At 39.8% G+C, this 13,697-nt stretch overlaps 1 long non-coding RNA gene across 1 annotated transcript in view; it reads right to left on the bottom strand.

Annotated features, from left to right (window-relative positions):
- Window positions 1-12,861, bottom strand: part of LOC125641004 (uncharacterized) — a 392,392-nt gene extending 379,531 nt beyond the window's left edge. The window contains exon 1 of the long non-coding RNA XR_012669657.1: window positions 12,364-12,861. This is a non-coding gene — a long non-coding RNA (uncharacterized LOC125641004). The remainder of the gene's footprint in view (window positions 1-12,363) is intronic.
- Window positions 12,862-13,697: the final 836 nt, after the last annotated feature.

Below are 13,697 nucleotides of genomic sequence, written 5' to 3'. Positions count from 1 at the left end.
CTGATAAACTATCAGAGTCTGAGATTGTTGCCATTAACAAAAGGCAGCATTCTTCATAATCCATTTTATGTCTAAAAGACCATTGGTGTCTGACAATTACCACAGACAAGGATTCCCACAAACAGAGCCATCACAGTCTAAAAAGTCTGGCTGGAAAGCCAGGAATCCATAATGATGCAAGATGCTTTGAAAAAAAACAGTGGATATGATAATTTGTAAGTAAATTATCCAGAGCTGTTTTTCCACAAGTAGTGCCAGATTTTCAAAAAGATCTCAGCATACCAGGTGAGGAGTTCCTTAGAAAACCTGGCCATAAGTGACACAATGTGAGCTGCTGGGCTTAGAGCAGTTTTGAAAATCTGGCCCCAGTTTTGGATGCTGAACACTTAAAAAAAAATAATAGTTGAACTCTTTTGAAAATCTACTTCCGTAGGTCTGATTTTAAGAAATCACTAGGGATGGCATTAAACTTATGATAGGGCTCCTCTAAATGTAATTTTAAATGGTCCTATTTTGACTATTTGAACAGTCTGTTAAACGTTAAATGCCCAACCAGCTCTACTTTCTGTCCATTTTTTTCAGTTGGAAAATACAGTTTATGATTTTGCTAAAATATAATAATTAAATGTTTTCCATTAAGAAAAATCAAAATGAAGTGTTTCATTTCAAGTTGAGTTCACCTGAGTTGAAACATTTCATTTTGGGTCAGTTTGATATTAACCTGCTTTTCCCTGACCTGCTGGTGTGCCTCAGAGTTGTACTTTGGGCCCCCGTTCTCTTTTGTGGGCTAGAATCTTGATTGGATTATAGTTCCCACAATACACCATGGTCTCCTCTCGGGCAGAACCACCACCATGCATCATGGGAGTCCAATTGCCACAGTGGATCCTGAGAAATGTAGTCTGGTCAAGGAGCCAGAGGAAAAAGATGACACGAGGCACCCAAAACTTACAACTCCCCACCATGGAAGCTCAGTCAGCAGCAGTTCAGTTTGTCAAAATAAAATAAATGGGGCCAGATTAGAGTGTTTCATTTTGATTCAAAGTGTCAGAAAACAAAACATTCTGATATTTCCACATTGACATTTTTCCTTTCCCTGAAAAAAATTAGATGAAAACATGCCAAAATGTTGGAATATCCCAAGGAACAGAAATCCTGCTTTTTGACCAGCTCTTACATTAATGGTCATGTCTTGATCACATTGAAATCAGAGAGTTTTACCACTGATTTCAACAGAGACCAGGAGCCGACCCCAAGGACATAAGCCCTGAAAGCAGTACTTAATGAAATTTTTCCTCTTCCCTTCCTCCACCTGAAGAACCCTCTCCCCAAGGAAAGAGGTGAGAATTTAAATTCTACTGAATTTTGACAACTTTAACATTTTTAAGAGGCCAAAATGGAAATCCATATATTGTCTGTTAACTACAATTTATTTTCTCTTCACAAAGATCCAGACCCCTTTCTCTCATTAGTGAGTAGCTGATTTCAGTGAGATTAGTTGTGTGAGTAGCTGTTCACCAATGCGAGTAAGGGATTTATAATCTAGCCCAAAAGAAGGTATAAAAAAGATGAAAGGTTTTATTTCTAGCCAACCAAGTTGAAAAGCACCAATCCACAGAACAGCATGCTTAACTCCTCAAAAAATATTTTAAAAGCTAAGATCTTAATTTATTCCCGCCCACACACACAAATACTTCCACTATGTACAGCTGACTTTATTAGCAATAGAGACTTATTTTGTACTTCACAAAAGCCAAAACATTAGTAATGAAACTAAAACCTGAGGCCAGCCAGGTTCAAAGTTTTGGGCAATCCTGGATTGAGTGCTGAGACAAAATTCTAATTGTGAGGTACAGTCCAATTAAGAGTTTGAGTGAAAACTCAGAGCTTGTCTATATTATAAATTGCACAAGTTTAACTGAATGTGTATAGTTAAACTGGTTTAGTTAAACTAGTGCAAGTCTGTATTTCAGTTAAAAGGTGGTGCATATCTATTTAGCTTAATGCTGTTGGTTATTGATGCATGATATATAAGAGCTTAGTATTATCACCATCAGTAGATATCAAAGTGGTTGCCAAGGAGGTCAGTGTTGTTGTCCCCATTGTGCAGATGGTGAAACTGAGGCACAGGGTGGCATGACTGCTAAACTGAAATTAGCCAGCCTCACATACCAAATGGTTTGAAAGACAACAAAAAAGGCACACACAAACCCCTACAAACTGAACAACTGAAATTTCATATTACTCTAATTAGCACTGCTCTCCTTGTTTCTGTCTGTTCAAAGCTAAGAATATCAATCAGGTTTAATGGTTGAAAACAATTACTCAGTCTGTTTGGCAGCACTGCCTTGAAGCTATGTATGGGCTGTGACAAAGTTTTCTAATTAAGCAGTTTCATTAAGCAGCAGAGTGTACTTTCTAAATGCCATAGCTACTAGCTTGGAGCATCATCCTACTCTCATCGTATTCAATAGCAGCAGGATCAGACCCTGTTCTTGCATTACTCTGTTTGGATATTTTAAGAATTGATGGGCAACATTATTCCAAACCTCCAAACCTGGATATTCTCTTTGGGATTCTCTTGGCAAATTGCTTATTGATTTTCCTCAGCACATGATGCTGATTTTCATAGGTTCCAGATTGTTTTTTCTGGCATCTTGTCATGTAATCATAAAAGTTTCCCCACTGATAATATGGGTATAATCCTAATTTTTAATGTGATTAAGCCAATATAAAAAAAGTGTTCTGTGCCAGAACATAGAGATATAATATAGTGAGAGTGCCTGAATAGAAGGGGTTTTGTCATAGTCATTAACAGAATTTGGATATTCATTTCGGAAACGACACAAACACCCACAAGTTACAAATCTACGGCTATAGCCACAACCAAATCCAACCCCTTGGGGAGGCTCTCAAAAGTTTGGCTGTTTTCCCCCTCTCTATTAAATTTAATCTGCACATTCCTTTGGTGGAACTGAAAGTACTGAAATACCGTGGAAAGGCTGTGCCCACTTTGTTTTCTACTCCAAACAGAAGCAGGAAGCACAAGAAATGTTTATGAGAAATGTTTGCACAAAATTCCCAGCCAAATTTTTACAGAGTCAAAAGGCGAAGTCCTCAGCTGGTATAAATCAGGGTAGCTCCACTAATTTCAAGATGTGACTCTCGGGCTCTGGATAGTTTGGGTCAGCATTAAGACATATTTTCAGACTGAGTAAGCTTCACATTTGACTAAACAGTTCTCATGAATTACTCCACAGTTGTTGGTGTGCACAGGATATGTTGCAAATACAGCATATGTTTACAATAGGAAATCTCACTGGACTGTTTGGTCATAGGTCAGGACTTAGAAAGATACAGAGCAGCTGGATGTTGGAATGATCCTATCTAAATGATCCTTTTCTAAAACCCCACCGAACGCCATTATGCAAAGTGTCCCCCTGTTAACTCCTTTTGTATGTGAGGTGGGGGGGGAGAGGATTTGCATGAAAGGATTTGCAGTGCATGAAAAAATGCAGTGAAAAAGAGGGCCAGAAGCAAGAAATCTAGAATTTTAAAGTTCCAATTACCTTTTCCCTTTTTAAAAAAAAAATTAACAGGAACTCAATGTTGTTCAGTGGAAATCACCCTGCAGGGAAGGAAATCCTGTGCAATACAGGAGGAATTTTAAGGCTCCAGGACAGTACATATAATTGCTTATTATGTGGGATGTGGGATGCACTGCTTTATAGTTTACCCATGGAAAACAAAAGAGCAACAACAAGATATTGTTCACACATGACCCAGTGAAGCAGCAAAAAATCTGATCAAGTCATGAGTGGAGCAACAACTCTCTACTGATCAGTTAAGAAAACAGGAGAGGGAATGTATTTGATGAAGCATCTAAACATGCAGCTCATCAGTCAGGGACTGACATGAACCAGCAATTCAGAGAGGGTGGGGAGTAGGAAGCAAATTCCCAGAAACGTGGGGTGGATAACATGCTGCAGTACCAAACCATCGCCATGCACTGAGCAAATCATCAGTGCACATGCAAGCAGTTGTGGCACTTACCACAGTGATCAGAGGATAAGTATTCAGAGCAGCAGCAGAAGTACAGATAGATTGGGCAGTTCTTTAAGGACAAAGGGCCTACAGAATGGCTCTTGCACATATGTTTGAGGATGCACACAACAGCATAAATTCTCTGCTCACTTTGTGCGCTCACTAATAAGATGAAGCTCCCTAGGGCTCAACTCAAACTTTCCTAGCACAGGATACTGGAGGTACCACCACAAACTTTTGTTAGAGACACCAATCCAGTTTTACATTTTAACACCATTTTTTGTATTCAGCTACATGTGTGCATCTGCCATTGAAATCACACACAGTGTCTAAAGGCCTCTTGAAAACAAAGAACCTATTATTTTAATTGTCACAAGGGACCAGTTTTAATTATCATCTGAAAAAATAGCACCTTCAACATACCAGTGCCTCATTACACCATGCTGGACCCTTGGTTCAATAGTGACTCAGAGGGAACAATCACTAACACCATTTCCTGTATCACCTGGAGGTCTCCCAACCAGAAATCAATCTAAAGAAAGTAGTGGTACTTTCCTACGGTCTACCTGCAAACCCAATTCTGTTCACACAACACAAACTCTGCCTGCTTATGACATCTAGATGAGATGACTTCCAGGTAAAACTCTTCAGATCTTCATAATGAGTTGGTTGGAAACATTCTGATGAAACACTTTTTTTTCCAGAATTCACCAATTTGTCAAAATCAAAGTGTTCCATGGAGATGGTTTGATTTTCGCTGAGTTCCTCTGGAAACCAGGCAGTATTCCATCTGCCAGGCAGCTTCCAAAACTTGCCTACTAAGCAGGTTTCTGCTGGAAGCCTATCTGGTTTCCTGCCAGCACACCTGCTCCTTGGCAATCTATGCTTCTAGGTCCATTGGTCAGGGGCAACCAGCTGGGCAGACTGCCCCTAAGCTGGGACTCCTGGGCTTTTCCTTTCACAGAGGCTTAGGAAATTTTGGTTTTCATTCCTAACTGGAAAGAAACCAAACTTCAAAATATCTAAATCTTCCATGAAATGGAATTACCTTTGTCCACACAGCTCTAATTATCATTATTATTTAATGAAAGCTTCGCTTCTGGAACACAAGATGGCAGTAATCAAAAAGTAGTACAAGTCATTGTTAATCTGCCAAATGGACCGTCTGCTTGCATCCAAGTACTGACTAGACCCAACCATGTATATTCTGTGATATTGAAAAAGATCACAGGCCATAATAGTACAGGTACAGACACTGATCCTACATGAGTTCAGGGGAATATATGAACAGAATAAAATTTACTCATTCATATTGTTCCAAAAGAATTGTTCTCAGAAAAATGAACCACCTCATTTCAAATGTACCTTGAACCCAGTCATAATGGTGACATAAAACTAAGGAAGATCTAAATCACAATATTATGCCTCGCTCACATTGATTAGCACCTTACTTCACTGATATCACTGGGGCTACCTCTAGAGTAGGGTGCTGTTCAACATGAGTAAGGGTGTTAGAATCCAATCATTGGTGCCAAATCTTTCCACAGCACTTGTTCTTCAATGTTGTGCAAAGCTCCTAATTTTAACTTTGCTCGTGTTTTTATAAGAAAATGCCCAAATTTTGGCCAGTGAGGGAAGTTCTTGTTTAAAAAGATTTTTAGTCTGGGTCTCCCTGGGGGAAAGAAGAAAGTATTTCTTTTCTGAAGCAGCCTGCTGTATTTGGATGGGCCCTGCAATCACTTTGTGCCTTCTCTTAAGGGTAAGGTGCACTGCAATTAAATACCTGTGGCTGGCCCATGTCAGCTGACTCAGGCTCATGGGGCTCAGGCTGCAGGGTGGTAAAATGGTAGTATAAATGTTCAGACTGGAGCTTCCCACCTTGTGGGGTCTCAGAGACCAGGCTCTATCCCAAGCCTGAATGTCTATACTGCAATTTTATAGTCCCAGTTCCACTCAGTTGACTTAGGCCAGCAGAGGGTATTTTATTGCAATGTGGACATACCCTAGTGTATGAGAACTCAAGTTAGCAGACCTTGGGTTTGTTAACCTAGGGACTGAGTGTCTACACTCTTTTGTGACCCCAAGTTAGGAATTGTTGATCCTTGGGCCCTACTTTGCCTATCTGAAAACTTAGATTAACAATGGAAACATTTTTTTCTTCATTGGTTTGTGTGTACAGTGAAATTGATGCTTACCAATAAAATCTAAAAACTTTCAAAGCCGAAGTAAATTCACACAGTTTATTGTGTCAGTCTGTGCACTTAATACAGGATAAAGTACATGTAACCACTCTTCCACCGACAGAGCCAGTTCACCACCTACCCTGGGAGGTGACTAGGGTGCAATGAGATCTCCAAGATCCTATTCACTGGGTTTTCCTGCACCATCTCCTCTGGTGAGATGGGTTTGGTGACTCCACAGATTTTGAAGGACATTTTCTCCCAACAGATGGAGCTCTAAGGGGTTGTCTACACTGGCAATTTATAGCACTGCAACTTTCTCGCTCAGGAGGTGGTTTTTTTAGAGTGCTGGGAGACCTCTCTCCCAGCACTGTGTGGCAACCACAAAGGCCACGTTAAAGCGCTGCCGTGGCAGCACTTTAGCGTTGCCCCTGTAGACTAGCCCTTAGTCTTTCACTGTTAGCCATTTTTTCTTCAGCCCTCAAAACATTTCTGGGACTCTTTACTGTACTCTACGTTTCCACTATCCTTTAAAAAATGTTGTAGGCAGTATTCTAATACGGGTTTCACTATTACCATATGCAGAGGTAAAAATCATCTCCCTACTCCAGTGTTTATATATCCAAGGATCATGTTGGCCCTTTTTGCCACAGCATCGCACAGGGAACTCATGTTGAGTTGCTTTTCCACTCTGACTCCTATATCCTTTTTCAGAGTCACTGTTTTCCAGGATACAGTCCCCCATGCCTTAGGCAAGGTCTGTAGTCCTGTTTGAATGGACCCAGCTTACCATGTGATCCAGATCTGTGTGACCGCCTTGTCCTCACGTATTCACCACTCTGGCAATTTTGATGCCATCTGTGCATTTTATCAACAGTGATTTTATGTTTAATTCTATATAGAAGTGTTGAATAGCCTTGGACCTAGTAAGGATCGGTGCAGAACTCCACTAGAAAAACCCCCATTTGATGATGACTCCCCGTAACAAAACCTTTTTTGAGATCTGGTGGTTAGCCTGTTCTTAATCCATTTAATATGTGCTTTATTGAAATTGTATAAAATTAGAATGTCATACAGTATTAAGTCAAATACCTTATAATTATATAAGTAAATTACATCTATACAGTTACCTTTATCAACCAACTTGTAATGTCCTCAACAAATGAGGTCAGCTTTGCAGGATCTACTTCCATAAAACCACGTGGACTGGCATTAATTACATTCATTATAGTCCCATCCATTAATTCTTTATTAATTGAATCCCATATCAGCTTTTCCATTATTTTGCCTGGGAACGATGTCATGCCAATTTGCTGTAATTATCTGGGTCTTCTGGCTTACCTTTTTCCAGTGTTGTCACAACATTAGCACTCTTCCAATCTTCTGGAATTTCCCTGGTATTCCAAGATTTAGTAACAATGTGCTAGAGTTCTCCTCAGCCAACTCCTCTGGGACTCTTTTGTGCAAGTTATCTAGGCTTGCTGATTTTAAAACTATTTATTCCTAGAAGATACTGCCTAACCTTCTCTTTAATTACATGGACTAGAAAGTACTTCATCATCTTCATGTGATTCAAAAATATTATCTTGCTTCTTTCCAAACGAAGAGAATTTTGAACATTTTGCCTTTTCTGAATTATTGTTAACAATTCTACCATCTCCATTAGTCTCCTGATTCCTAGACTAGTGGTTTAACTAGAAGGCCATCCATCCATGCACTCACTTATTAGAGATTTATATTGCCCCTAACTCCATAGTATCTAGGTGCCCTGATGTTCTTAAGAACAAATACAATCTACTATTTCTTGGAATAATACCCCATTTAAGTGCCCAAATACCCCAAGCCTAGATGGTAACAAATACATTAAAGAAAGAATCCTACTGCCTGACCTGGAAAGATGAATTCCAAGCACTGACAGCAAAAGTCCCTCAATCAATATTAAACTGCTATGACAGGTCATAGGGGCAGAGGCAATTTCTGAAATCGTGTAAAACATAATCAAAGTTTAATTTACAAAGAAGGTTTGAAAGCAGCTGCATTCTCAGTTCTGCCTAGAACTTGCCACACACAGCAGGTTTCTTTAAAACACTCCAGAGCAGGGCAGATTAAATGCTTAAAGGTGATGGGTATGATGGGGTCTGAAAAATGGCATTGGACCAGCCCAATAAAGAAACAGTATCTGAACATTAAAAGCAGGGACCCTCCCTGGAGGTGGGGCAGAATATGCATTCTCTTGAGCTGGGGAAGGTATTATTGAATTATTCTATGCTTCTGTTTAACCCATTTACCAATCAGCTTGTTTATTGTATTGTAAATCCTATTGGGCAGTGACGAACTAAGAGGATTTCCCAAGCTACTTTCCCATGCCATCATCCCCTCTGTGCACACATATAATAACATGTATAGCAAAGGGCATGACTCCAACTCTAACCAATCTCCCCTTCTGCCATGTTTGTGAAATTAGCCTGGTATCCTGAAAACAGTTGTAAGCCCCTTTCCCTTTCTTCTTGTATCTCTAACAGCAGAGCCAATCTGTGAGAACAGATTTCATTTCTGAAGCTGGCCAACAGTAAGTTTTTGTCCTGCACTATATTTATTTATGTGTTTCCAAAAGTTTCCAGTCGGAGTATTAAGTTTAGCTCTTATCAGATAATTAAAGAGTGCTTGCCCCCTGAGGCAATTTTAAATCAATCTCAGGAAAGGTAATAACTATACACTGCAGATAATTATAGTCCATTAAATACCTTAAGATTATATCCAGAGATCACTAATCACACAAGGTCATAAATGTACTGCACCCTTCTTTGGCTGTGTCTGAATTTTGATATATAGTCATTTTGCAGAAAAATATTTTCCAGGTTTTATATTGTACAAAATATTTAGGATAAATACCGGCTAAAGAAACATCCAAAATTCTTTTCCAGAACATGAATTAAAATCCACCCTGTTAGCAATAAGGACAAACCATTCCAGAAGCCAATAGTGTAACACTAATGAAGAACATGACACAACAGAACATGACACATCTAGCTATCTTCTTTACAACAGTGGAATAGTTTCTTAATGGCTATGGCAGACATATGTAGCATGCTTGGTAAGTATTTGATTTAATCAAGAAGTTTCCTTGTAAGTAGAGCTGGTTGGCAATTTTCCACCAAAAGGTTTTTTCAAACAGGAAATGTGGTTTCCACAAAAAAAAAAAAAAAAAAGTTCCTGCAGGAAAATATTGATTTTGTTAAAGCTTTTTGATTTTCCATCATGAACATTTTTTTTTAAATTGTGTTTCAGGTCAGGTCATGCCACGCCACACTGAAACGTTTTGTTTCAACACAGTTTGACATCATCTGACTGAGCTGCTGCAGTGCCTCATGGGAGTTGTAGTTTGGGTGCCTTATGCCTCCATCAATGTCCATGGGTCAGACTCAGCTACAACTCTCAATGCACCACAGAACCAACATGGTGCATCGTGGGAGGTCCCAAAGTTATAGTGCATCATGACAGATGCAGCAAGGGAGCCCAGCCCTCAGAGGAGAATGGGGCCTGAGGCATAAACTACAAATCCCATGAGGCACTAAAGCAGTTCAGGCAGACATGGTTCAGTGTCATGCCTATCCAAAATGAAATGTTTTAACATTTTCTAATTGAATTTTTTTGCAATTTTTCCTTTTGTGAAAAATATTGACTTTTTGTCCCAGTTCAGGATGAGAAGAAATGGCAAGATATCAAAATTTCTCATGGGATAGACATTTCAATCTTTGGTAAACTCTAGTTATCGGCGCTTTGTAAAATTGCCACATACAGAATTTATCTCTCTGGGGCAAAATGCCTTATTTAGAGTCTCTTTACATACAGATAACTGACCCATTATTTTTGATCTGTGAAGATTTTTTTTCCTAGTGTTCAGAATATGGAGCTAAAACACAGGAGGGCTGGGTTTAGTCTTGCCTCTGCCACTGATTTCCTGTGTGAGCTTTGGTCAGCCACTTAATTTATCTGTGCTTCTATTTACTCATCTGTAAAGTGGGCAGAATAAAAATTGACCAAATGCAATGATATCTTGGAATGGAGGGCACTACAAAAATTCAAAGTGACATTACTTTACATACAGTGATAATCATGGTGCTAGTACAAATATTGTATCAGTATTTCCATCATAAACATCTGGTTTAGAGGCCTTTTAACTCAGTACTAAGAATGCATATCTACAGTGAGCTAAACAGCTGAATTCTGCAAGGCACTGAAATCCAGGGAAATTTAGGATCCGCAGTTTATCTCACAGGATCATATTGTTTGGGTGGAAACTCTGAAACCAACAGAATTTAAACAAAATTTTAAAATGGATTATATTTTTATGCCCAATTTTGCAACACATATTCTTAACTTTGTAAAAGTTCTACATATGCTTAACTTTGCAAAAATGAGTAGTCCCACTGAAATCAATAGAACTATTCATGTCCATAAATGTAAGCACATTTACAAGGGATTGCATGATCATGGCTTTAGTTAGCAGAATGTAAAAAAGGAACTGTCAGTAGGCCAGTATGATCTGTAGGTGCTCCCTGCCTTAGTTTCCCCTGATACAAATATGTTCAGTGAGAGAATGAGCTTCAAAAGATCAGGGTCTTCTGCTACTACTGCTGTGGAGTTTAACAGAGAGATTATTCCAATTAATCTGTCACTCAGGATATGAAGTGTGAAACAGTCAGTCAGATCCTGCACCATTCAGGTTCATAAAGATGGTCATGAATATCTTGAATTACATCTTGGCCAGAAGAAGCAGCCAGTGCAGAGCTTTGAGCACAGGTCAGATGTGCGCATAATAGTTTGCTCAACTAGGAAGGTAGACACTGCATTCTTTTGCAGTAGGCCTCAGGTGTTATTCAAGAGTAGCCCTAAACAGAGAACTTTACAATCTAGCCCAGACTTAACGATGGCATAGATGACTGTTATGAGGTCTGGATTAAAGAGAAAATGTTACAACATCTTGGCCATCCACAAAAGGAACGCAAAAGAAGCCATCAATGGATGGATGGTCAGGTACTCTCTGTGCCCGGGGGCGGGGGGGGGGGGTGTGACAAGAAAAAAAAAAAAGAACTCCAACACTGTAGATAGAGTATTACAAAGAGGCGAGGACCCTGTTGTCTACTCCCAGGCCATGTTTTTACCGGTAGATCACCCTGAGTACCTGGAAAACTTGGGAATCACTAATTCAGAGAACTCCAGAAAGAATCCTTTATTCAGGCCCATCAAATTCCCTAATAGCATTGTGTCTGGTTCAATATAACTGATGTTTACAAAATCCATTAATCATATATACACAGTGTCCCTGAAATAATATTACAGAAGTAAGAATGCAAACTAAGTGTCTGATCAATTTTGAAAATGTGCTTTGTGCATGAAGAAGAAATTCAAATGAAAGAGAATAGAGGCCAAGGCAGTGACTTAATAGGAGTCCTAAGGAACACTGGGGAAAAAAGTTTATTTCAGAACACAAATATACTTGATGGAAGAATTAGTGACAAAACAGAAGTGCAGCTTGGATCAGGGTGATTTACCCATTCTTAATCCCTGATTGTCCATGCAAAGGCAAACAGTAGTCTTGCCCATATGCAGTAGCTAATATTACTTTGCACTGCAGGTTTCATTAAAAAATAAAAGTTCAAAGCTCTCTTAGTCTATGCAAGGGGGTACCCATTCTCCATCAAAAGGTTATTTAAACAGGTAATCTCCATGTAGCCCAATCTTCGTATTTTAATATCACTTCATTTATAAAATATTCATTCAGGTGTGTCACAGATACAGAGTACCTGCACCCATATTGCTCCCAAGTAAAGGTTTCCAGGCACCAGCCATCACCTCTCCTGGGTGGAGAGCTGCATCTCTCTCCCTTCTGACTGGGTTTTTTAAGGCTGCATAGTTCCCTGCTTTACACTGTGATCTCTCCAGCAAGCCAGTCTGCCTAAAAGGCCAGGGCCTATGCTTTGCTTTCTGTCAAAGGGGCTATGACCAGTGTATTAGCAGCAATTACAATTTACCACACAGCACCTTTTAAACAATCACATGTATTCTTAAGGTAAAAGCATTACAGAGAAAGCATATAAAATAATAAAAGAGCTTACATGCTTGCTATAAAGCTTACCAGAGATCACCCGGTCCCCAACTCCAACATAGGGCTCTGGTAGGTGTCAGCCCTCCATACCCCATAACTGAATTTTCTGTTGTTACAAGTTGATATCAGTCTTCAGATCAGGAATCAGAACAAAGGCCCGACCCAGTTTAAGCACAGGCTATTTATCCCAAAGTCCTTTCTTTGTCTGTTGGTCTCTGGAGAATCCAGTTTGAGCCAAAAAATACAAGCCTCCACAGGAGGTGATGCCTTTTCTGGAGGTGTTGTAACCTGAGTGAAGTGCCTTAATCACCCTCTACTGTTTTCACTTCCTGGAGGAGCCATGGTAACCCTCCATCTGCGGAGTGCATACAGTCCCTGGCCCACAGTGGTACATAAGCCATTCATACACTTAATTCCATATGGTCTCTCAGAGATATTGCAGGAAGTTGCCCTTATCTGTCACAGGGTGAAAAAAGAATAGTCCGCTGGCTAAACTAAGAACAATGTTTGCTCTTGGCCTAGATTAGAAAATACTGATTGAAACCCTTGGGAATTCATATCAAAGCATCCTGGAGTGAGTTACAGTGGTTACTAACTCTCCTTCAAAAATGCCCACAAACAGCTCTAGTCTGTAGGGTACAGTTCGTGAAAGCATGCACTAGCAATTAGTGGGAAATAAATGTGTGCCTAAAGGAGTAATTAAAAGGAATATGGCCAGCAAATTGGCACAAATAATGAACATGAACAACAGTTGTCGCAACAAGCCCTGATAATTTCCTTTTAAATTTTCAAAGGAAAACCCTACAAAGAACAGTATTGAACCAAACTTTGAAGCTCTTACTTCTCAGGCTCCTCTATACTGCTTTTGACCTCCTTTAAGTGTAACATTAAGAAACGAATATAGTTAAATCAGCATAACCTCCTACTGTGGATGCAGCAATTTTAGTAGTTTCCCTGAGAAATGACTGAGTAAAACTGGGGCATAGATAATGACCGTACGATCCAACCCTTTCCCCCCCAATACAGAATTGGTAGGGTCATCACTTCACCCCTCCCTGAAGGACTCTCCAAAGGGCCAGAGATGCACAAGTGGAGAATAGAGTGAACAAGAGGGGAGAGGTGTTGTGTATTTGGTTGTCATGATAATAGAACCTTGTTGTTGCTATGGCAACTGAGTGAGATTATTGGGGGATAGCCCATCCAGTTTTGCCTGGGTGTGGTTAGTTCAGTGCGTGGCAATCAATGACTGCTTTGAAGGTTTACAGCTCTCTGTGTCTCAAGTGATTTCTTCCTAAAACTGCTGCCCCCAAGAATACGACAAGAGGCTGGGGTGGGATTTGGCTGGATGCACATAATCCCTTGCC

The sequence above is a fragment of the Caretta caretta genome, chromosome 8, assembly GCF_965140235.1.
Source record: "Caretta caretta isolate rCarCar2 chromosome 8, rCarCar1.hap1, whole genome shotgun sequence".
Lineage (NCBI taxonomy): Eukaryota > Metazoa > Chordata > Testudines > Cheloniidae > Caretta > Caretta caretta.
Note: the sequence above shows the minus strand (reverse complement) of the source record. Positions and strands in the feature narration are given on the sequence as shown.